This window comes from Macrobrachium nipponense, chromosome 7 (genome assembly GCF_015104395.2).
Source record: "Macrobrachium nipponense isolate FS-2020 chromosome 7, ASM1510439v2, whole genome shotgun sequence".
Classification (NCBI taxonomy): domain Eukaryota; kingdom Metazoa; phylum Arthropoda; class Malacostraca; order Decapoda; family Palaemonidae; genus Macrobrachium; species Macrobrachium nipponense.
This window is the reverse complement of record NC_061109.1, coordinates 22,186,366-22,212,863: the sequence shown is the minus strand read 5'-3', so window position 1 is coordinate 22,212,863 and position 26,498 is coordinate 22,186,366. Positions and strand designations below refer to the sequence as shown.

The 26,498-nt window shown below is 36.4% G+C and overlaps 1 protein-coding gene across 2 annotated transcripts in view; it reads right to left on the bottom strand.

Moving 5' to 3' along the window:
• LOC135217112 (tumor protein p53-inducible protein 11-like) overlaps window positions 1-25,430 on the bottom strand; it is a 270,330-nt gene extending 244,900 nt beyond the window's left edge. Inside the window, exon 1 of one of the 2 annotated variants that reach the window (XM_064252814.1) lies at window positions 25,403-25,430. The gene's annotated coding sequence lies outside the window, so the exon portion shown is untranslated. The other variant, XM_064252812.1, reaches the window with a different exon arrangement.
• Window positions 25,431-26,498: the final 1,068 nt, after the last annotated feature.

Genomic DNA, 26,498 nt, shown 5'->3' with positions numbered 1-26,498 from the left:
CACCCTTCGAGGTACTGATCATAAAATGGAGAAATCGCCCAATAACTTGAAACGAATGGGTCCAATTCACCACAGGTCATACGCTCATTTCAGAGCTTGCCTCCACTCTTTGGGAAAGAGGATATGACCTGACCTCTTGAGAGAGAGAGAGAGAGAGAGAGAGAGAGAGAGAGAGAGAGAGAGAGACTTATGGTGGCGATGATCAAATGAAAATTTATGCTGGCGATGATCAAATGAAAAGGTGATTGGCAGAACGAGAGAGAGAGAGAGAGAGAGAGAGAGAGAGAGAGAGAGAGAAGAGAGAGAGAAACTCCCAGAACATTCAGTTCCGAGGGACTAAACAGTTAATCAAGCAGATCAGTGACACAGCTAACATCCTAAACTTCCCAAAACGAAGTTAGATATTACAGCTTTGCTACAAAACCTCGTTTATTCAGCATCAAAAGACTTTCAAATTGAAAACTGAATGAAAGTAGAATCTCGTTAAAGCCCTCTTTGAAATAACTGGATTATTATTAGAGTGATTATTCAGAAGATGGACGGACCCTCTACACAAGGAACAAGCCAACTAAAGGGGCCATTGACTTGAAATTGAAGCTTCCAAAGAATATGATGGTGTTCATTACAAAGAAGTAACAGAAGGTTATGGGGAATGCAGTAAGAAGAGATCAATTGTTAAATGAGGAAAAGAAATGAACAAATTAAAATGAGAAGAAGAAATACAAGCAGAGTAGTACTAGGGTAGTCAAGCATTGCATCTTCGCTTAACCTCTGAAGTCTCAATTGCACGACTTGGAGGTCTGATACAGGCTCCCAAGATATTAGTAAGTGACAAGGCATGATCCAACCTCCAAATACGCTAAATTTTATTAGAAATTATTGTTCTATACTCTTTAAAGTGCGCACTATTTATTTTTTAAATTTGCATCCTAATCAATAAAACCATAAATATCCTATCCTAGAATTCCTGTATCTTGAGCTCAACGCCAAACTCCTTTTTCAGACCTTTTAAGACTTTTTCACAGGATTTTCCTATCCACAAACAACAACATCAGCACCAGCAAGAAGAAGAACAACAACAACAAGAAAGTCGTTCGTAGGCTTACTCCTCGAGTAAGTGAAAAGAAGGAGACACCTTTTTCTGGAAGAACTGAAGAGGAATTGGAGTATTTCCAGAGAGCAGATGAGGTCAGCTCTGTGGACGACATAAAGATCTGGCTGTTCCAAGGCCACGCAAACAATAGGTATTCAGACATCACAAAAGGCATAACCTCTCTCTCGCTCTCTCCCCGGGTAGGTAAGGAAGGAGTAAAAAAAAAAAGAAAAAAAAGGGGAGGAAGGGAATTGTAAAGACAACTCATTTTTTTAGCAAGACAAATAGGCTCCTGTGAAATCTCAGATGGGATGAATTTGTTTCTGTTACATTTGATGCATAATAGACGCATACAAACATGAACCTCGTTAATGGCAACTAGCGATTAGATTCTGAGACGTAGGAATGTAACTTTGAGGGAGAAGGAGCCTGTTGGAGGAAATTAATGGCCAGCCTTGGCAGAGGTTTGCTCTCTCAAAAATGCTCTAGTGTATTTTTGAAGTATCTACTTAATAAAACAAAACATCACAATTTTTTTTATTAAAATGTATTTTTCCTAACTATACAAACCTTGGTTCTTTACAGTAGGAATTACTTCAGGCTACGCCTTAAGTAATTCCTATTGCAAAGGACCGACGGTTTGTATATCGTATAAGAACAAATACATATTTAGGAAGAATATTAAAGTCAATATTAAACCTTTTCTGATTTGAAATAAATGATGCAGTTCAAATCAATATCATAATATCAATTGCACCTAATCAGCGAACGCAAAAAGAAGTATGAATGTTTTCAGATATTCAAGATTTCATCATAAAAAATTGGAACTACTGCAAGTCATAAAAGAGCAATAAAAGATAACAGACAGTAATAATTACGGAAAATCATTTTCTTATCTTACATATATTTTTCGGATAACGATTTGAGATATTGGGCTAGGTAATGAGATCTATTAGTAGCTAGAAATATTGAGAGAGAGAGAGAGAGAGAGAGAGAGAGAGAGCATTAAAATACCAAATATATCATCGACTACTACTTTGTTGTTGTTGTTGTTGGTGTTGTTGAGGCGGCAAGAAGAGGTCACTGGAGGAGCCTAAAAAGGTCTGAAAAAGGTGTTTCGCCTTGAGTTCAAGATACAGGAATTTTCGGATGGGATAATCATGATTTATGTATGAGAATGAAAACGTAATAAATAAATAGTGTGCTTCTTAAAAAGTACAGAATAATTATTAATTCTAATAAAATATGGCGCATTTATTTTAATTTCCGTTGTTGAAACAATGGGCTATTTGACTGTAGATTTTAGCACGCATGTTGAGTAAGCTAAAGGTCTGATCACTCCTTGTTTTTAGTATACTTGTCAAAAGGGAAGATTCAGAAAGATTTACATACAGAACCCAAAAGTGTTTGATTTGTATTCTTCTGTTATTCTAAACTACGAAATATTCGTTATTCATTTAATTATATGTCACTGCAAGTGCATATGAATAAAGATTTGAATTTGTAAAAAAAAAAATATAGTTTACTAATACACAGGGAAAGTAACCTGATTAAGAAAATTTTTTTTTCTTGGGTATTTTTGATATCTGGGACGATTGGCACTGGCTGATAGCGTATAAAGTATTTTCATTGGTCAATAATGAATTGAATTGGAAAATAATATATATATAGAGTTCGCACACCAAGGGCAGGTAACCTGACTTAAAATGAATAAATAAAAAAATATATAAAATAAAACAAAATAAAAAACAAGCCAGTCCTTCAAGTGTATTAAGGAGAATATTAACTTCAAGGTTGCGGAGAGAAAAAAAAAATGTACGAAAACTGGGAAAAAAAGTCACTCGTTAATTTGGTAACACCTCCCGGCTTATCTTTTTTTAAGTCAGGGAAGGTAAACGTCTCTGACTGACGTAAGGACTTGAATCAGCAAATACATGAGTTTTTTTTTAATACCTAAACACCTCACAGCTCTTACCTAACACCACATCTGGTGCAGAATGTGAACTCACGATGCAAATTACCAAGAACACATCAACATATTAAAACTAAATTCATATTCCATCTTCTAAGCATCAAGGTTATCTCCACAAACTTTAAAAGCCGACTGGTGATACTTACCCTTTTTTTCATAACTAAAACTACCCTTCCGAAGCACTGAAAAATCGGGACTTCGAGATAATTCCGCGACATAAATGTAAATTTGGCGTTCGATAATATCAGCGGGAAGCTGCACTGGTAAGAAACTGTTCTGGAATCCTTACGATTTAATCTTCTATAATAATAATGAAATCAGTGTAGATCTTTTTTGTTTGCTCGCCCAGGGAGCGTAGGGGAGACATGACACATCTACCGCCTCCTGCAAACCTGTTTGTCCGCCTCGGGTGGGGCGGGATAGGTAGAGGAGACATGACACATCTACTTGCTTTTCATGCAAACCCGTTTGTCCGGCCCGTGCAGGTGGGATAGGTAGGGAATACATGACACATCTACCCGCCTCCTGCAAACCTATTTCCCCACCGCGAATGGGGGTGAGGTAGGTAGGGGATCAGAGATGGGGAGACATGACAAATCCACCCTCTTCCTGCAAATCTGTTTGTCCGCTCTGGGTGGGGGGTAGGTAAGTGACTGGCAGGGTAGGGGAGACATGACACATCCACCCTCTTCCTGCAAACCTGTTTGTTCGCTCTGGGTGGGGGCAGGGTAGGTAAGTGATTGGAGGGGTAGGGGAGACATGACAGATCCACCCTCCTCCTGCAAACCTGTTCGTCCGCTCCGGGTGGGGAGGGGTTGGTAGGGAGATTGGGAGGGTAGAGAAGACATGACGAGCAGCGCCAGGTTCCAGCGCCGCGTAGCACTCGCCATCAAGCTCACTGAGCAATATTTCAGGTACATGATTTCGAACTCAGCCTCTCCCGCGTTTCATGATTCCAATAATCTCTGCTTATTAGGAGCTAGCATTTTCCTTCCAAAAGTTATTGGAATGGAATATAAAATGCAAGGCAAAGGTCAAGTGCAGGGACCTAGGAGGTCATTCAGCGCTGAAAGGGAAATAGAGTGTGAAAAGGTCTGAAAGGTGTAACAGGAGGAAAACCTCGTAGTGGCACTATGAAGTATTTATTAAGAGAGGGTGGAAAGTGAGATGGAAGAAAGAGAATATGAACGTAGGTACAGTAAAAGGAAGGAAAGGGTGGATGCAACAGGATGCCGAGGTAACGTTGATAAGAACCTAGAGTAAAGCCTACAGTGCATGATGGGGACTGACGGCACTACTTCCCTACGGATTTTATATGTTACTGTTCTAGTTGCTCTGTGGGATCAGTGATTTACAGATGTCGGCCATTCTTTAATTTACAGTAAATCCTTCTCAATAAACCAGATTCTCAAAAACAGTGTTGTTTTTTTGCAGCAGGTTTAATACTACTCAGTTTGCCAAGAGTTTTCACTTGAGCTACAACTAAAACGAGGAGTAGTTTGCCCAGCGCAGTTGTGGAATAACTGACTCCCAAATATTTAAGCGAGCAGCAAATTCATTCTTGCTCTCTGCTGATGCTGCTGAAGTCTTTTGAATTTACTTTTTATTCCCTTATAATTATTTATTTATTACTTTTTCCTACAACTCGTCTCTCTCTGCTGGGTGATTTCCCACTGGCTCCCTTTTGGGTGTGTAGTCTGTTGCCTCTGTCCATAAGGGTTTTAGGCTGAAGATTTAAAAAAAGAAAATAAATAGAAAATGGGAGTCTTTCTGTGAACTTCGCTGCTATGCAGCTACAGGGAGAATTCACAAAACATCGATAAACAAAGGCATAACTTTCACGATCTGCTTCCTTGGAAAACTGGGTAACGAGTCATAAACAAGATCTATTATCCGAACATTCTGGCGTTTATTCATTTTCACTGAAGACGCGATCCTCTCAAAAATCAATTAAAGCGTTTTTGAAAATCTATAACCGATTAAGGCACAAGTATAAAGGGAATTATTCTTGAAATGGTCTCATCATATGGATAAATAAAAGGAATTGAAATGAAATATTATCTAATATGACAACCCAATGTTATAATCTTAGATAGACATAGATATCAATTCATATAATTATTTTCAACCAACTATAAAAACGATTCAAAAGTCACAAAAAGAAACTATTGATTCTTGAAAAAGCTAAACAATTAGAAAACAACAACAACGTATCAATGCCGCTTTCAAAACACAATAAATACCAAGAAATTCTTACGTTTGAATGTAACTTCCCACCACCGCCACGTAACTGCATCTTTAGGAGAGAGAGAGAGAGAGAGAGAGAGAGAGAGAGAGAGAGAGATGGTGTTATCATCGAAGGGTACAGAAGGGGGAGGAAGGTTTGGAGAAGAGGTAAGAGCATGAATAAACCCGGGGGCCTGAATAATGTTCTTCCGAAGTGGGACATTATGAATCCCCAATCTGACCTGAGAAAGAGAGAGAGTTAATTTCTTAACGTCTCCCGAGAGAGAGAGAGAGAGAGAGAGAGAGAGAGAGAGAGAGAGAGAGAATCATTTCTTAAAGTCGTCCTTTAATGAGAGAGAGAGAGAGAGAGAGAGAGTTACTTCACGAATATCAAAGTTCTGGATTTACTCTCATAAAATAAGGTACCACCAGCAAATGAATCTAGTTTGAATGACCTTCATCCTTATGTGAATAAATTCTACTAAATACTTACCTCTCGTCAAAAACACTAAATCTGTGTGTATATATATGATATAAATATATATATAATATATATATATAAATATATATATATATATATATATATATATATATATATATATTATAACCTAATCTTAAAGCATACACGTCAAATTCGCCATTGCTTCATTGCCTGTGAATCTCAAGCGCAAGCACCAAGAACTATGAAAAGGAGAGACAGCAAACGTCAATTAAAACTTGTAAAAAATCTTTTCCACAGCGAAGTTTTCATTGCAATGATAAGACGAGATAAAAAAAAAAACATGCGCATTGCTTTCTCTCAGTCTCTCTCTCTCTATAACGGCGTTGAAATTAGGTGCAATTTCGCCAATTCTTTCAATAGATCTCTCTCTCTCTCAGAAAGAGAGTTCGCAAACAAAGTCAGATAAAAATATCTCATCGATGAACAGACTAAAGCATATTGAGAGGAAATCCTTATTTAACACGAAAGTGGAAGAGATAAAACTCCTGAATAATAACTAAAGGTTGATAATCTTAATATAAGAGTAAACCCAATACAAACTATGACAAACCTCGTATGTAAGAATCAAACAGAGAATCATGAGACCAGGCAAAAAAAAAAAATAAATAAATAAATAAATATAAACAGAAATAAAAAAGAAAAAACAGCGACTGATTTACGGTTGCCAAACCTAGAGTCGCAACGTCTACCTAACTGAAGAGAAAAAAAATGAAAAACTAGAAGAGAGAGAGAGAGAGAGAGAGAGAGAGACCTCGGCAGCGCCATGAGGACACCTGCCCACATGCAAACATCCTGTTTAAAGTGGAATGCGGTTCAGAGGGGGTCCCTTCCCCCCCTCCCCTTAATAACTGGGAGAGAAGTATGGCGTTTGGTTCTACTTCAAAAGCTTCCATAAGTGACGTCAGGTCTAACAGAAACAAAACAGATTTTGATTAGTTTTTTAGGCCAACTGGCATCATAATAGCAATGAGCACTAATGCCAAAGATCCCTGTAAAGGGTAGTTCGCTTAGTGCACCTCACATGGTGCACTGTAGGCATTACTAAAAGGGTGTTTACTAGGGGTGTTAGTAGCTCCATCCACTTTATTTTAGCCATTTAGTTTCGGTCCCACTCCCGTTCTTCTCATTCTTGCTGTCCATCCACTCTAACTGTTACTTCTTTTCTCCCAGTTCCTCATGAAGATCCATCTACTTCATCATCTGTATTTGGTTTCTCGTTGGACGAGTTATTTTCGCGCTCGGCTACCAATCCGGTGGTCCGGAGTTCGATTTCCGGTTGGCCAATGTGGAATCAGAGGAATTTATTTCTGGTGATAGAAATTAATTTCTCGATATGATGTGGTCCGGATCCCACAATAAGCTGTAGGGACCTTTGCTAGGTGACCAATTGGTTCCTAGCCACGTAAAAAATATCTAATCCTTCGGGCCAGCCCTAGGAGAGCTGTTCATCAGCTCCTCAGTGGTCTGCTTAAACTAAGATATAATTTAATCTCTTGTATTTTCTGGATCTCACTGACCTTGCTGTCCAACCACTCCAACCTCCATCTATTTACTGTCTTAAATCTTGACTGGCAGGAAATGCCTTGGTGGTTGGCTTGAGAGCCCAAACTTGCATCAATCAATCAAGAAAAATCTATAGATTAACCCCTCCTCCCACCCAGGGAGGAGAGCAGGTGTAGACCTTACTACGCAGAAGCTCTCCTCAGGATATAACGAGGGCGAGGAAGAGGTGAAGTGACAAGTAAGAGCCCTTAGGAGTCTGGTGTGAGCAGCAGTATATCAAAATGTTGACGAATGGTGTCATACAGACCGTTCGCATGAAATAATGGGCAAATAACTAACATCGTTAAGTATTATAGGTTTATCCGTAGAGCAGTTGTAAGAACTTACATCTGTGTTTGTTAATCATCTTAGATACGTGAAATCAAACACTAATTGAAAGCTAATTAAGGAGACTTAAATATTTCTTATATGGTCGTAGCCTAAGTTATCTGGACAGGAAACGACATACGATAAGATCAGATAGAAGGAAAAATACAGATGGATTTTAGTTGCATATTTACATATTATACTATATATAATGAGAGAGAGAGAGAGAGAGAGAGAGAGAGAGAGAGAGAGAGAGAGAGAGAATAACACTGCACGACTTGCAAAAGACATCAGATGAGCAACAACAAATATTCTCACAGTAATTTGCGAAATGCACACACACACACACACACGCAGCTACTGCAGTTAAGTCTGCTTCAAGAGCACCACTTTGCTGTGTCAAGACTGCCTCTTTGTCAGTCTTACGATACTGAAGGACACTCTCGGGACAGATAGAAGACAACCAGGGTGTAAAGACATAACTGAAGGGTATTCAAATAGTGTATATCCATGAACAGGTTGTTGTGGATGAGAGAGAGAGAGAGAGAGAGAGAGAGAGAAGATGTGATATATATATGTATATATATATATATATATATATATATATATATATATATATCTATACATATATATAGAAATATACATTTCTGATACACATCGTGATCGAACCCAGCAGTCTCTCATGGTAAGGGTTAATCATTGGAAACGGTTTGTCCTTTCATTTGAGAGAATAGGGTTCGATGCCGATGTGGGTCAGAATTTTATTCTTGTGAAACAGGTGCTGATGTGTTGATTAGTTCCAATATATATATATATATATATATATATATATATATATATATGTATATATATAATATATATATGAATATATACTATATATATATAATATTAATATAAGATATATACAATATATGTATGTATGCATATTGGCCATTACGGGGAGAAGAATCAACTGAAGATATTAGTGTGGGCACAATACTTTTAAGAAATGTTACAAATCTTGTGGATTTAATGGCGGTCAGACGTCCCAGAGAAAAATAGCAATCCAAAATTCCATTAAAATGCTGCCACTCTGACTCAAAACAGGGAGCACTGTAACAACAATAATAATGGCGATTAAAATTTGTCCCAAACCATTAACTAGTCCTTACTGTTATCTGCTTTATTCAGAAGAAATTTGAATAACAATATAAAATATTCAGTATGATGCTTTAAAACGTTATTTTTTCAAAGGTAGTTGAAATTAGACATCTGCACTTAAGGAGTATCGAATCCTCTATGCCACAATTCCTGAAATAAATAAATAAATAATAATAATAATAATAATAAAGGCTAATCAACAGACGCAAATAAAAAGATTTCTTTTAAAGAAAAATAACCGTATCAAGCAACGCCCAAAGATCGACAATAAAAGCAACGCTTACTAAAAGGATAAAAGAAATTTGCCGTGAAGGACACCCATAAAAGGGGAAAAGAAACCAAAGAGAGAGAGAGAGAGAGAGAGAGAGAGAGAGAGGTACAAGGAATAGGATGTCTCAAAGACTTATTAGTCCATCCAAGGAGACATCGTGTAATCACTTCTCTAGGAGCAGGTTTTACTGTTCATTCACAGTCCTAATGATTTTGTCTATCTTTCTTTTAAACTCTTCCACACTGTTGCTGTTTACAACTTCTGGTGGCAGTTTATTCCATGTGTCACATATCTTGTATGTAAAGAGGTTCCCACAGTGGGATATGTTGTATCTCTTCAGTTCTAGTTTCCATCCATTATCTCTTGTCTGGTTTTCGTTGAACAAAAATGGGTTACTGTCTACTTTTGTTATGCCCTTCAATATTTTAAATGTTTCTATTAGTTATCCTCGCAATCGTCGTGTTTCTAAGCCATATCTGTTCAGGCTCTCTGGTCGTCTTTGGCAACCTATTTGCCTGATGGATGGAATTTACTTTCTGGCTCTTGCTTGTACCCCTTCTAACCTATTTATTTCCTTTCTTGGTGTTGGTGACCAAAACTGTACTGCATATTCAAGATGAGGTCTAACTATTGATGTGTAGAGCTGCAGCACCGTTTCCTTGTTTCTGAATTTGAACTGCCTCTTTATGTATCCCACTGGTTTCTGTGCCCTCTTTTCTGCACTGTATTGTGGATTTTAAGTCCTTGGTAATAATGACTCCAAGGTCCTCTTCTTGGTCTACACTATTTATGTCATTCCCAAGCAGCATGTAGCTAGCACGAGGGTTGTTTGTTCTTATTTGCAACACTTTACACTTATCCAAGTTAAAAGGCATTTGCCATCTTTTTTTACCATTCTCCCATTTTCTTTAAATAATTTCTTAAACTTTCCAGTGCATCTGCTGCATTTAGTTGGTGTCATCTGCAAATTTGGTTCCTGCTAGTTAAGCCTACATCAATGTCATTAATGTAAGTAAAAAACAAGAGAGGGCCAAGGACAGAACCCTGAGGAACTCCACTTGTTAAATCTACCCATTCTGATTCTTCACCATTTATTACGACTCTGTTTTCTATAAGTTAGCCAATCTTCAATCCAGTCTGCTATTTCTCCTACAATTCCTAAAACTAACTTTTGTAATTTGTTTCTCGCATGGGACTTTGTCAAAGGCCTTTTGGATATCTAAGTAGAGTTCCCCTACTATTGTCGTAAATACCAAGCATGCATGGTATGAAAAAACTCCAATAGGTTTGATAGGCGGATCTGTTTTGTCTGAAACCGTGTTGACTGTTTAAAAACAAGTTGTTTCTATTAATGTGATCCACAATTTGATCTGCAATTATAGACTCAAAAATCTTACAAACGACCGACGTTAAACAGATTGGTCTATAATTTCCCGGCTCTTCTCTTGGACCTTTTGGTGCCTTTCTTTGTTCTTCGCTTTTTCTGTAGAGCTTATATAGGTGAGGCACTATCTCCTCTTTTAGCTCTTTAATTTCTCTTGGATGAATCCCATCCGGGCCAGGAGATTTGAACTTGAGTTTGTCAATTTTATTTTTCATGTCCTCTTCTGTAAATATTTTGTCCAGCGGTTCTGCCCCTTCATATTTAATAGTAGGTTCTGGTAATGCGGTCATGTCTTTATTTGTGAAAACACTAGTAAAAAAACTTATTCAATAACTGATTTTTCCAAGTCTGTTCACCAGGATATCTCTATTGTCCTTTAGGGAACCTATGCTATCTTTTATTGGTTTTCCAGTATTAAAATGAGCAAAGAATTCTTTTGGGTTTTCTTTACAAACTGATGCAACTCTCTTATCCTCATTTATCTTTGCATTTCTTACTAATTTGTCCACCAATCTACAGGGTTCTTTATGCCTGCTTGCTCCTACTGGTGTTGGGTATGGGTTCATTGATTTGTGCACGCTGTCTCTTTCTCTTATTCTACTTTAAATTTCTATATTGAGCCACTTAGGCTGAGGGTTGACATTTGTTAGTAATTTCCTTAATGGTATACATCTAGAGCGTTTTTCTGTGTATTCCTCTATAAAGGATTCCCAGTACTTATTCATGCCTGTGCTCTCGGCGTACTCTAGATTTTTAAAGTACTCCTTTAGCTTTTTTTAGGTCTTGTCGACGATAGTCTAATCTCATTGGTATCTTCTCATTTCTATGTTGAACAAAACCTTTCGTATGAATGTCGTCTGTTAACCTTGAGAGAGAGAGAGAGAGAGAGAGAGAGAGAGAGAGAGAGAGAGAGAGAGAGAGAGAGAGAGAATTTTATAAAATGAAGAATCTTAAAAGGTAAAGACAAAAAAATTCAAAATGAAGAATCGTCAGTGAGAGAGAGAGAGAGAGAGAGAAGAGAGAGAGAGAGAGAGAGAGAAACAAAACCTTAGGTAAGAATGTCGTCTATTTATTGAAAAGAGAGAGAGAGAGAGAGAACTCAACAGCCATGATGATTGCAAGAGCCATTTCTCTGAGACCGGTAACCAATTTCATCTGTGCAAAGAACACTTTGATCCCGACGCCAGAAGCAGCAACAACCAACCCACCCGTTAAAGAACAACGCTTTTTGGCCTTTTCATTTATATATACTACCTTCTGGAGGAGGCGCTGAAGACAAGGAACAGTCTCTTTATTTCTTGTCACTTCTGCGTTGTCCATTTCTTGGTTGGTGAACAAGTACTCACACACACACACACATATACGTATATATATATATATATATCTATATATATAGGATATATAGATATATATATTATACATATTATTCGAGCAACAAATGTCCTTTAATATCTAATTCGCTCTACCTCGGAATTGATATATTTTCATATATGTAAACCGAAAGGGAATTTTCTAGTTGATATTATCATCAACTAAAATATTCCCCTTCGGTTTACATATATGAAAATAGGTATATCAATTCCGAGGTAGAGCGAATTAGATATTAAAGGATATTTGTAGCTCGAATAATTTATATAAATCACGGTGATGTGATAATTATTCATAATATATATATCTATATATATATATTTTTCTTTAAAAAAAAAATATATATATATTTTATATATATAAGATATATATATATATATACACACACACCGAAGAGGAATGAACTAATTGATAAATGGTTCGTCACCTGACGAATTCCACCCACTGACGGAGACGAGCTGTCACTTGCCACGGCAATTACTGCACAGTGATGAACAAATTCCTGATTCTGATCATAATTGTACAAGAATTTAAATCCCCACCGCAACTGCTAACATTCGCCATCTTTGAAATCCAACACATAGTACATTCGATATAAGCCCGTCACGATGATGAGAAAATGAGCAGAAGAAACCAACAGCTTCAAAAGATGGATAATATAACCACGTGTAAGAATCCATATTCAAAATAAAGTATCATTATCATTATAATCATATATAATTATCATCATAATTATTACTGCTACCGCAAAGTTTTCCAGCTTATTTCAAATACTGATATGTGAACAATGGTATTTCAAGCGAAGTTGCGATGCATTACTATCGTCAAACAATTCCCCTTGAATTAAAATCATTCATTTATGTTTTTGTCTCTTCATTTATCTTTTTATCTTCTTTTTCTATTACCTGATCTCTTCTTTCCGTATTTCCTATTATCTTCTATAATTTCTTTCGAATATACACCGTGTTCTTTGGAAGCTTGAATTTCAAGTCGGTGGCCCATGTAGATTTGTCCCACACGTGTTTGGAAAATAACTTTCCTTAATAAATATACCTCCCTTATCAACAAACTTCTAATTTAAAAATGGCCTACCAAGAACACCTATTTACAAAAAAAGCTTTCTAAAAAAATTACCTCCCTTCCCAAAAAATTTCTAATTTAAAAATGGCCTACCAGGAACACATATTTACAACAAACTTTCTTAAAAAAATTACCTAATTTAAAAATGGCCTACCAAGAACACATATTTACAATAAAACTTAAAAAAATGATCTCCCTTCCCAATAAACTTCTACTTTAAAAATGGCCTACCAAGAACACGTGTTTACACAATAATTTTCATTAAAAAAATACCTCCCTTATTAACAGACTCCTAACATAAAATGGCCTACCAAGAACACGTGTTTACAAAATAACTTTTCTTTAAATAAAAAAGAAAAATCAGTGTCACCAGGCACTTATTCCCCAAAGCATCTGAAAATCAGCTGATGTTTTGTTTGACATGGAGTGGAAATCCCCTTTTCAAGTTCACGTACTGGCAATTATTCATCCCACTGTGGCGCAAATAAGGTCAATGACACAGCATAATTCGGTCCATACATGACCCCTGCAGGCAGGTAGATTCAAACATGAGAGAGAGAGAGAGAGAGAGAGAGAGAGAGAGAGAGAGAGAGGGGGGGGGGGGGGGGGGGCATTAACATATGTAAAGTAAGCATGACGAAACCAGTGACACGATATCTTGCAAATACTTATAAAGACGATTACCATAAACTCATAAACAGGAACAGCAGCAGTGAAGGGTTGCGGTCAAGTGTAACAAAAAACAAGAATAAACTGGAACAGGTAAAGGTTTCATATTTATTATACACACACACATATACTATATACATACGATTCAATTCCCTCTGCCCGGACGACTTCGCCAATACTAATTAATATTTAACTATTGGAGGACTTCCTCATTATATTTTCACATTTCGTATATCCTTCAGTTAATGACATTCTGCTCAAATTAGGCTATCCACATTAACCATCAATTGTATTCCTTGAAATTTGTTTTAACTAACCTCTCTTTACTTTACATTTCATCTGGGTACATCGTTTTTTTTTCTTATTTAATTTTACATCATAACTGTACTTCACAACTTATAGTCTAATATCTAACCTGCCGTTTGATTACCATCAGCATGATATACATGATCCATTAATAGTCAGTATGCTACCTAAATTAAACAGAACAATTCAATTTTTTTTTCATATTCAATTATACATCATAACCTTCCTTTACGACGTAAAATTTACCTTACTCCTTTGGAATAATCATCAACAGGATATACTTAATTAACCCAGTAATCGTCAGCATATGTAAACTTACACTGAACAATTTCTTTTCGTTCTTTTTTTATATAATTTTAAATCATAACCATACTGTAGGACAAACAGCACTTAACCTGCAGTTTAAATGATCAATAGGACACCAATAAACAATTAATCGTCAGGTTATACTGAAAATGTCTTCTCTTCTTACACCGAGTTATATTACACTATAGTCGGTTCACTTAAGGTCGATTCTTGGGTGAGCCCTAAGCCTGCGAGACGTTTGTTTGGTGGCCGCTGATTGGCTGAGAGCCACTTACCTCCCGGTACCAGCCAATCAGCGGCCGCCAAACAAACGTCTCGTAAGCATAGGGCTCATCCAAGAATCTACCTTAAGTGAACCAGCTATAGGTTTATCCTGAACCCTCTCACACTACACATACGTACAAAAGTATCTACACACATAAACTACACATACAACGCGAACTGGAGTCTCCACACCCAGGCAATTACATTCACCATTCCTAATATCCCACATTAGCCCCTTCATAAAAAGCAAGATGACGTCGGTGTATGGCTGATGTTCGTCACGCTATGGGGTCTCGCTTGCCTAATGTGCAGGACCAATCGACTGACTATACTAAAGGGAAAAAAAATCGACGTTTATCTATATTGTCTCCAAAACCTTGTATTAGTGGCGAGTAAATTTCAACTGTTTACTCAGCAAACAACTTGTTTTGGCTCCTAAAAAATAATAAATAAATAAATAAAAAATTTACCTACGGCTGACATTGGCAAAAACGTTCAACACAGGTCTGACAGACAAACGGACCGACCGAAATATACACACGAATGGCTGATTAGAAATGAAATACGGAATATAGAATTTAGGCCAAAGGGCCAAGCGCTGGGGCCTACGAGGCCATTCAGCGCTGAAAGGGAACCCGAGAGAAGACAGGTTTTAAAAAGCGTAACATAAGGAAACTCCGCAGTTCCACTAATGAAACAATTGTCAGGAGCGGGTTAAGGAAAATAAGATGGAATAAAGAGAATACGAACGGAGGTACAGTAAAAATATGAAAAGGGTTGCAGCTAGGCGCCTAAAGGACGCCGCAAAAAAAAAAAAAAGGAAACTCAAGTAATGCCTACAGTGCACTACGAGAGGTGTACTGACGGCAGCACTACCTCTACAGGGACATACTGCTGAAGGGAAACATTATTTCAAGAATCCTTATTCCAATTCACGGACACCATTAAAACGATAAGAGCTCCTACCTAAACAGTATCAATCACTCACCAGGCTAAATGAACTGCCTGTTCTGGTTGTGTCCCCGGCCAAAAAAAACCACTTGGCACAATCGTTAACTGCAATAAGCGTCTCACTCTCATTAATAATATATATCTCATTTCTTTCACATACCTCTTCTCAAGTTGCGTGCACGACGCAAAGAAAGCGGGTCCATTATTCATGACCAGGTGCTCATGCTTCCACTGATATTGACAAAAGACAGACCTTTTGTCTTTCGATGGCTTAACCAAACCAATGCATTGATCATTAATGGTTTCAAACTAATTTTTGCTGTCCTGTAATTACATCGACGATAATTATTTAGGTAACTCGACAGAGCTGGATATTTTGTGGCTAATGTTGGCTGTAAAGCAATAATTTAATGTCATATAAACTGTCTTACCAAGTGTTTGTCTTTGATTATAAATATTAGTTGGACTCTCTCTCTCTCTCTGTATATATATATATATATATATATATATATATATATTATATATGTATACATTTTCTACATACTATATGTAAATATTTGTGTATATGCATACATAAATACACATATATGTATATGTATGTACGTATACATTTTCTACATACTATATGTAAATATTTGTGTATATACATACATAAATACACACACACACACACATATATATATATATATATTTACATATATATGTGTGTGTGTGTGGTCCAAAGTTTACCAGCCGCGACCAATTTCTGACTGGGCAAAGCAATTCGAATCTGCTTCCTATCAAACACATTGTGACCCATGCTAACATAAGTAATGGATTGAGTGTTTGTAGTCAGTCAACTGAAACTGGTGGCAGACATGGTCTGGTACACCCCTGGATGTTCGAGATATTTGTGAACGATATCTAACTAATACATGAAAGTAACTGACAAGACTAAGACAAAATATATAAATACTTGCATAGCTCGACTATGACCAACAATGGCGAAGTGCTCAGGCTGCGGTAGCTGTGAACATCGATTACTGAATAAACACGAGAGCTACATACACGAATAATACCTGACAATCAAACGCGCGACTTTCCAGTATAAACGTTCAGAAAAATTAGTGTAAAACGTAATTTATACATCAATTGACCCTACCTCTTACACAACAAAAATAAAACACCATAAAAATTATATAACTTTAACGGTAACTACTACAACATTAAGAAGGTATTATAACGTTCCCAGAATAATAAAACAAGAAAATATATATACCTTTAACGCTCAGTACTACAGCATTAACATGATATCATAATCCTCACAAAATCAAATATATACTTTTAACGGCAAGTATGACAGCATTAAGAAGGTATTATACCAATCCGCCCTCTCCCCCCAAAAACAAAAATAAATAAAACAAGAAAAAATGAATATATTCAAACGGTAAGTACTACAGCACCAAGAAAGTCTTATCTCTGAGTAAACCAACTGAATATTCAACTCATGCTCAACTCTCACAGGGGCCACAGCTGAAAAGTCCTGATCTCCGAACCTTCGATGTTATTTAAGATAAAATATTTCTGAATGCTGAATAAATGTTAGCATTCAAGAAAAGGTTGTGTATTCCCTGGAACTGAGATAGAATACCCAATTCTTGGTTTACTCGGCAAACCGGGAAACTGTGGGAATTAAAACAAGAGCCCTTTTAGGTTTTCAGGAAGCGTTTATGGGATGAAGTTGTTAGTCTCACGCCAAACCCCATGGATTGATTTTAAGTAACTTGCTGCCAACGACGTCTGGATTATCGTGGCGGTGACCAATCCAGTTACTGACCAGATCCGACATTGCCTGACGATCACTGATATATATATATATATATATATATATATATATATATATATATATATATATATATATATATATATATATGGTATTATTCCGCGGCGACCTAGACTATGGCAGTTGCAATTTTTATGCAGTTTTACCTACTGAACAAGAATTTTAAGTAATATTTATTCGGACGACTGTAATTAACCCCCCAGGGGCCAGTAATAAACACGGCGAAATATATTGGACCCCAATCCCTAGTGGATGTCGTATCCGCGGTTACGTTCCTTGCAGTCCGTGCGGAACTATTCTGTAGAATTACGATATATATTTATATTGCAAATGTATTATAACTTCCTACGCTCTGGAGCGGCTACTGGAAGACAAAAATGTAGCCCGCTCTTCTTCTTCTAAAGCTATGAGTGTATCCGTGATATTAATGAACAAGCATTCAAATCACCGTTAATCCAGACTCTTACAAAGTTAAATAAAACTAAACCACCACTCGCTATATTTTTGCTTTGGGCAAATCTTGACATTGCAGCTAGCTGATCAATATCCACGTTCTTTTAACAGGTATCTAAGCTGTTCTGCTTCTCTCCACCTTTTACAAATGATTTACAAAAGAGCTTCTGAAGTACGAGCATTAGTTTTATATCTCAAGTGAGGGAACTGAAAGGCGTGAAAATTGCAATAAAGTTCTCTATTCACGTCATTTCTTAGGTTTCTGTCTTCCGTCAAATTTCAGTGCGTGAATACCATCTCCTATCTCGAAAGCATATTTCTTGAAAGCAGGTTCTAACTAAACACTCCACTTTCCCTCCTTACGGGTACAAACACACACACACACACACACACGCTAGTCACAGGAATTTATGTCTAACAAAGAAAGGTTATGACGCATGTACCTACCGTTATACTGGTCTTACCTAGTTTAAAAACAAAACATAACTTTATCTATCTTTGAAGATATATATTATATATAATTATTATTATATATATATATATATATATATATATATACTGGGAAGCTTAAGCAGTGTACAATATTTTCAAATTTTATGAAAACAGCCCATTCATCGACAGAAGTCAACTTCACACCTTAGCCTTATTGTTACACAATCTGCTTCAGCCATTAGAATGCTAATAAGCTTAATTTATCATAAATAAATGAAGATAATATGAATACATAACACCCATCAGTGCAACCATTCTGAATTATTTGCCAACGTTGTCCTAAATTCTTTTGTGATGAGCTTCGCAAACACAACTCATTAGTCTACATAGGCCTTGAGTTTGACATCAAATACACTAGATTGTAGGTTTCTGTCTATAAAGAAAAGCCTTTTTTTTTTGCCGAAAGCTTCCTGCAAATCTTGTTTTATTATGTCTAGTACAATAGTTGTGAGAACGGAACTATTTTGCTTAAGATTAGATTAGATTAGATCATAAAATTTTTGGCACATATCCAAGCGCCGGAGCCGAGGGGCCATTCAGCGCAATAGGGGACTTGGAAAAATCTGGACTTCGAATGACAGGTTGAGCTAGTCTCACTATATTCGTAATTGCAGCCTAGAAAAGTTTCTAGGTCAATATGATACTTATAGAGTTTAATATAATTCGATTAGATTTTAAAATCACCTGACACCTGGCTTAAACTCTCCCAAGGCCACTTACACATGTTCTGCTAACTGAACAGGTGTGATTATAAATAAACCTGTGGTGTCAGGGAACACAAAATACAATGTCAGAGAACAGAAGACGACTCTCATAAAGAACTTCTTTTGAAGTGGACTGGAATAATAAGTAGAATTAAGAAACATAAAAAAGTAAATTGTATTGCCACCTTATACTGGATGTAAGCTGGTCACTACTTGGTAGGGTCAGCTACGAAAGTGATTTTTTTAAGGCCAGATGACAAAGTGATCCTTTTCATACAGGCATAAACTGACCAAATAATGAGTCTAGTTCGACAAATTCTACAGAGAGTGAACTCACCGACCGACATATTTTGGAACTATAACATTCAATATTGATTACATATCAATAGCATCAAATATCTGATGTCTAGACATACTCATGTCTTATTCTAGACTTACCGCCGAAAATATGGAAATGGATGGGTGTATCGGCCTAGAACTGGAGCACGTCAGAGAGAGAGAGAGAGAGAGAGAGAGAGAGAGACTTGGGGAGCTGTCAATGGATATATAGTACGTACTGCGCATACCCATCGTAATAAAAAGTACGCGTGAAGTGTTACAGTACATGTAATATGCTCCCTCATTAAGCGAAATTAATAATAACAATAAAAATAGCTGTCCTGAATAAGATTCTTCGCTTAAATCAAACTACATTTCAGCATAAAAAAATACAATGCAATCAAAATCACATTAGCTCCCCAGGTGGCGTAATTTAGCTTGCTTGGCGGATTCGCAATACGATGAGGTAGCAGGAAGGGAACTTGCTGCATTTCTCATCTATGAAATCAGCAACAGTCCTAACCAAAAAGATACAAAAAGCATTCTAGATATATTTAAGAAGGTATAATCCTTCCAAACTGGAACAAATCTAATGAAAACATCTTGAAAATAATTTGAAGAAGTTCCAAATAAAATCCAAGTGGTCAAGAGACTCATAAAGAAAATATACATAAACCAACATATTCCGACAAAGAAAATGAATAAGGTGAATCTTGTGAATATCCTAATTGATGCATTAGGAAAAAGAATGCCAAAAGCATGCAAACTGTGTAAGGTTTGGTATAGCATAGTCAATCCACAAAACCTAATCAGAAAATGTGCTGCATGCAACATTCCGACCCATCCACAGTGTGCTGAGTTAATTGCAAAAAATTTGGAGAAAAGAAAATACAAGAATTTTTTGTTCAACATGTCTATCATGGATAGACAATGTTATTAAATCAAGATTGAATGTACAAATTAGTTGAGGGATGAAGAAGAAGAGAAGAGGAAGAAGAAGAAGAAAAGAAGAAGAGGAAAACGGAAGAGAAGAATAAACAAAAATGAAATGACAGAAAAAAATAAGGAAAACAAAGAAAACGAACAAGATAAAAGTATGGATGCAGAGATACTCATTGATACTACATATGAGGCAATAAAGCAGCATACCTACGAAGAAATAAATTACGATATGACAACAGAAAAAGCAAATCCCGAAGAGGCTCTACCCAGATCTACACAATGACGGGAAAGAGTAGACAAGAAAGACAAAATCTGCAACCTTTTGAAAAGAGGGAATTGCAGATTTGGAGAAAGATGTTACTACAAACATCCTAAGGTATGTCAAAACTATGAAATATATGGTAAATGTGCATACTTAGATGGCTATGGGGATGATTGCAGAGATCTGCCATCCAAAAATATGTAAAAAACCTAAAAGAAGGAAAAGGATGTAAGTTCGACAAAAAATGCAAAATATGCACCCTGTAGCCATGAATCATAATCAAATAAATAACCAACCAAGTAATAAAATCCAAAATAAGAAAGAAACAAACAAATAAAGAGAGAATCAAGAATATCAGGTAAAAGAGAAAAGCAAACCACCAATGGATATGCAGAGGTGTCAGCAAAAAATTTCAAAGCATCAGCTCCGAAATTCTACTCAAGAGATAATAACTGTATTTATTATGCAAGAGGATTAGCAGAAACGGAGAAAATTGCAGATTCAGACACAAAATGAATAATTATGATGAAGGAAGATCAAATATTATGGTAAAAGTTGGATTTTTTAATGTCAGAATTCTGGAAATGAAAAAAAGAACAACATACCAGAACAGGAAAGAGACATGGGAAAATCCTTATTACTACCATTATTAAATGAAGGAGAAACACGCAAACCATCATAGTGATGAATGCGCAGGGTTTAGTTACGAGTAACTCAAAAAGAAAAATAGAGTACTAGAAGAACTAACCCAAAATGAAAAAGAAAATAGATATAATGAATATAAGTGAAACCTGGTATTCCCAAGAGACTGGGAATGATGATCAAATAAAAGGGTTCCAAACTTATAGATCAGATAGAAAAAATAGGAATCAAGGGGGGGGAACCGCAATATATGGGAAAGACAAAAAACAAGGAAAAATATATGAGAAATATAGTAACTCAGAATGTGAACTAATAGCGGTAGAATTTGAATCTGAAAAATTGATGAACATAGTAATATATAGACCTCCTAATACTAAAGAGTTTGACTTAATAATTGAAAAATTGGATGATATATGTAGACAAAATCACCAAGGACTGGACTATTCTCCTATCTGGTGACTTCAACTTTCCTTTCGTAGAATGGAAAGACCGAATAGGAGATTGTGGTTGTATTATACATTACAAAAAAGAGAGTAATAGTAGTGCAGAAGATAAGAGGCAATTTGAAAAGCTATTAGATATGCTACTAGAATACAAACATTCAACAAATAAATCACCTGCCAACAAGAAAAAAAGGAAAATACTTTAGACCTAGTATTTGTGAACGAGATGAATTATGTTAAAGAAATAATAGTTTATAATGCGAGTATTTCAGACCATAATGTCATAGAATTAACAGTTCATTCCAAAGCAAGTGAAAATAGAGATAAGCAAGAAATGAAAAAGTGGGAAGGATATGGAAAATACAACTTCTACAGTAAAAATATAAAATGGTCAGAAATTAATAAGAAGAATTAAACAAAGATTGGGATAATCATTTTCGTAAGTGATGACATAGGGTTAAATACGGAGATATTATATAAAATATTGGAGAAAATAGTGATAAATATATACCGAAGAAGAAAAGTAAACATCATTCATGCATACCAAGAGACAGAACGATCTTGTTCCAGAAAATCAGAAAGTGGAAAAAAAGGTCTTGCAAAAGAAAAAAATGCATGGAAAGTATAGAACTAAAAAGTAAGATAGAAAATGAGAACAAAAGATTATACAATCAAAAGAAAATGAAAAACGGGACTTGGAAGAAAAAACCCTATTAAATATCAGCAAAAACCCCAAACAAACTTATACTCAATATGCGAAGAAGATGAATAAAAGAAGAATAGAAATAGGCCCTCTGAGAATTGAAGGGAGATTAACGAATGAAAAAAAGGAAATTTTGCAACATACTGGCAGAACGATATAAGAGAGAATTCACCCCTAGAATAGATAATGGAAGATAATGATATAGAAGTAAGGGACGAAAATAGTGAATATTTAGCTGACATAGAAATTAATTGAAGCTGAATATTGTGCAGGCAAACTTAATGCAATTAAAAATGGAGCTGCTGCAGGGCCGGATGGAGTCCCTGCTATTTTGTTAAACGAAAGTAGTTCACTCTATCGCAAAGCCACTTGCAATATTATTAAGACAAAGTGTAGATACAGGCAAGATTTATGATGAGCACAAATTAGCATATATCACCCCTACTTTCAAAAGTGGATCAAGACTAGAGGCAAGTAATTATAGGCCTGTGAGTCTAACATCACATATTATGAAAGTGTATGAAAGGGTAATGAAGAAAAATATTATGAAACATTTAATAAAAAATAATTTGTTTAATATAGGACAAACACGGTTTTCGTACCCGGAAAAGTACACACACCCCAACTGTTAGTCCACCGTGAGAACATATTCAAAATAAAAAAATATGAAAAGCGGAATGAAACAGATGTGGTTTATCTAGACTTTGCAAAAGCTTTTGACAAAGTAGACCATAATATATTAGCAAAGAAAATTAGAAAACACAATATCGTAGATAAGTAGGAAGATGGTTAAAAGAATTTCTACACAACAGAAAAACAGATAGTTATTGCAAACGATGAGAAATCGGATGAAACCAAGGTAATATCCGGTGTGGCCACAAGGTACGGTGCTAGCTGCAATATTGTTTGTTATTATGATTGAAGACATAGACAGTAATGTTAAGGATTCGGTAGTGAGTAGTTTCGCTGATGACACAAGAATAAGTAGAGAAATTACTTGTGATGAAGATAGGAACGCTCTTACAAAGAGACCTTAACAAAAAGTATATGATTGGGCAGAGGTAAATAGGATGGTATTTAACTCTGATAAATTTGATCAATAAATTATGGAGACAGAGAAGGAAAGCTATATGCATATAGGGGACCTAATAATGAGACAATCACAAATAAGGAAGCAGTTAAAGACCTTGGTGTGATGATGGAATAGGAACATGTTATGCAATGATTCAAATAGTCAATACTCTGTTGGCAAAATGTAAAGCAAAAATGGGAATGTGTTGTTACGGCACTTCAAAACAAGAAAGCTGAACACATGATTATGCTTTATAAAACATATGTTCGTAGTCCACTTGAATATTGCAATATGATATGGTACCCACACTATCAAAAGGATATTGCACAAATAGAGAGTGTACAAAGGTCCTTTACAGCTAGAATAGAAGAAGTTAAGGACCTAGACTACTGGAAAGACTACAATCCTTAAAATTATATAGTCTAGAAAGGAGAAGAGAACGCTACATGATAATTCAGGGCATGGAAACAGATAGAAGGAATAACAGAAAATATCATGGAACTAAAAATATCAGAAAGAGCAAGCAGAGGTAGATTAATAGTGCCCAAAACTATACCAGGAAAAATAAGGAAGCACACAGGGCATTAATCCACTACGCACCAGCATCGATAATGCAGCGTCTCTATTCAATGCGTTGCCAGCTCATCTGAGGAATATATCAGGAGTGAGCGTAGATGTGTTTAAGAATAAGCTCGAGCAAATATCTAAACTGCAATCCCAGACCATCCAAGATTGGAAGATGCAAAATATACCGGAAGATGTACTAGCAACTCTCTGGTAGACATTAGAGGCGCCTCACACTGAGGGACCTGGGGCAACCCGAACGAACTGTAAGGTCTGTAAGGTAAGGTAAGGTAAGGATGTGAATGATATTCGAGTCAAAAGTGACATGGGAAATAAACGATTACACAATTCTCAGAGAGAGAGAGAGAGAGAGAGAGAGAGAGAGAGAGAGAGAGAGCTGGCTTTAATGATGCAATATGAAAACACTAGGCTCAGCCTGAACAGGTAACTAAAATTATAAATGTGCAACTGTGGTATACCAGAGGGCGTGCCAATTACTTAGAGAGAGAGAGAGAGAGTCGCATAAAAAACAGGAAACGACTCAAAAAAACTAACCAAACATATATAGGTCAACGTGCAGTAAACATTCACTTGTTTATTTTTCCATTATACAGTTTCCGACAACTTTCTCAGACGTTATAAGGTTTTTCACGTTCAAAGAGAGAGAGAGAGAGAGAGAGAGAGAGAGAGAGAGAGAGAGAGAGAGATACCTAAGTTGATAACTTCTTGATAATGCTAGCACTAGGCCGAGGTATGCCTTAAACCCCACACACACACACACACACAGAGCCATTCTCATTAAATATTCATTAGTAATGTTTAATAAAAACCCACTTAAAACACTTGCTTAATATAACGGCCTTAAGTAATATTCACTAACATCTGCTGTTCGGTCATTTCGATTTGTAAGAGTATTAAGTGAAAAAAAAAAAAAATAAAAACAAAGGAAAAAATTAGTTTTTAGTGTTCACATAGCTGAAAGAAAATCTTTCTGTAGTAATATTAAAGTTAACTTACGGTCATCAACACAACACCAGCTTCGTAACCTGAAGTTTCTTGTGTAGTACGTGATAAACATTTTACAGTTTAATAAAATAAGGTGCCCTGAGGAAACAGGGATCTTTACATACACACAATAATACAAATTCTGAGAAATCCTCCATTCTACTGCTAAGTTTTTTATAATAAAAATATTAATCTTAACTTGAAAAAGCACTGAGAATTTTTGAAAATTCTCCGGAATATCAAGAATGATTTTTTAAAGTCTCGTCTGAGATATCCTTCATTCTCGTGTAAAGTTTTTCATTTGAAGTCCCAGAGAATTATTCTTTAACGAATAACTGTTTCTTTTTAAACTCAAAGTCAACGATGACACAAACTGTCAAACCGAAATCTCGTGACACTCGAGGAGGGAAAAATATAACTGACCTAATGAAGGGGTTTGTAGTTCTAGGGATATGTTTTGAGGATGAAGTTGAGGGAATAAAAAGGTAAGAGGAAGAATATAAGGGGGTTGTGGGAGATTGGGGTTGATGGTGGTGATGGGGTTGCCCCAACAAAGAAGAGAGAACCCGACACACTCACTCGACTCACCACGCGCACACTGATGAGTCTCCTCTCTCCGTTCTCCATCATGCCGCGTGCTCGCTTCAAACTCCCCCCTCCTCCCCCTTCCCCATCTACCCTCACAACTCCCCCTCTCCATCAAAACCCCTCATCCCCCTCCTACCTTAATCTGTTCAAACCCCCTATTCCAACCCTCCAGGTCAAATTCCCCTCACCCACCCGCCTCCCTCCAACCAACCTGTTACGCTCACCCAGTGACTTCGCGCTCATCCCACTTTTGTTTTTACTTTTTTTTATTTCATTTTTATTTTAGTCTTGGCTATTCAAATGCATGGCGGTTGAGTTTTGATATAAAGTTAATGGTCTAAAAATTTCGCTATTTCCGTCCACTAAACTGAAGTATTTATTTCCTTACACGAATAAAAAATTAGTGCGATAGTACTAGTCTGATATCGTTACATTTGTTTAATTTTTTTCTTGGGTATTCAAATGCATGGCGGTTAGGTTTAGGTAAAGAACAGATGTTGTAATAAAAACCGCTATTATTCCAGACTATGAAACTGAAGCATTTATTTCCTTTAACGAATAATATCTGCGTTCCCGCTATAGCACTACTCTGATATTATTCCATTCTTATTTTTTTTTTTAATCAAATTCTTGGCTATTGAAATGCATGGCGGTTGGGTTTTGGTATAGAGTAGATGCTGAAATAAAATGCGCTAGTATTTACGACTGATAAACTGAAGCATTTATTTCCGTTCAGATATAACCACGCACTGAACCATGGTACTATTCTGATATTGTTCCACGACAAGCGTTGAGAATTATTAACAAGTAAAAAAAGGTTCGTTACGGATAACGAATCTACTACGCTTTTACCATTCGTGCGGGAGGTAGGGATACGAATGCACGTTTGCGTGAATATAAATCAAGAAACAACGACGAGTTCTTAGATTTCACGATAGCAACTAAGTCACAGACTGCGTACGAACACAGCACGACGTCGAGCTTAAAATCAAAGACTGTAACCAATATTCGAACTAGGCCTAGTGTTTTCCCTTATTCCATTTCATAGCAATATTAGATGGCGTTTTTAATTAACTTGTACTGTATG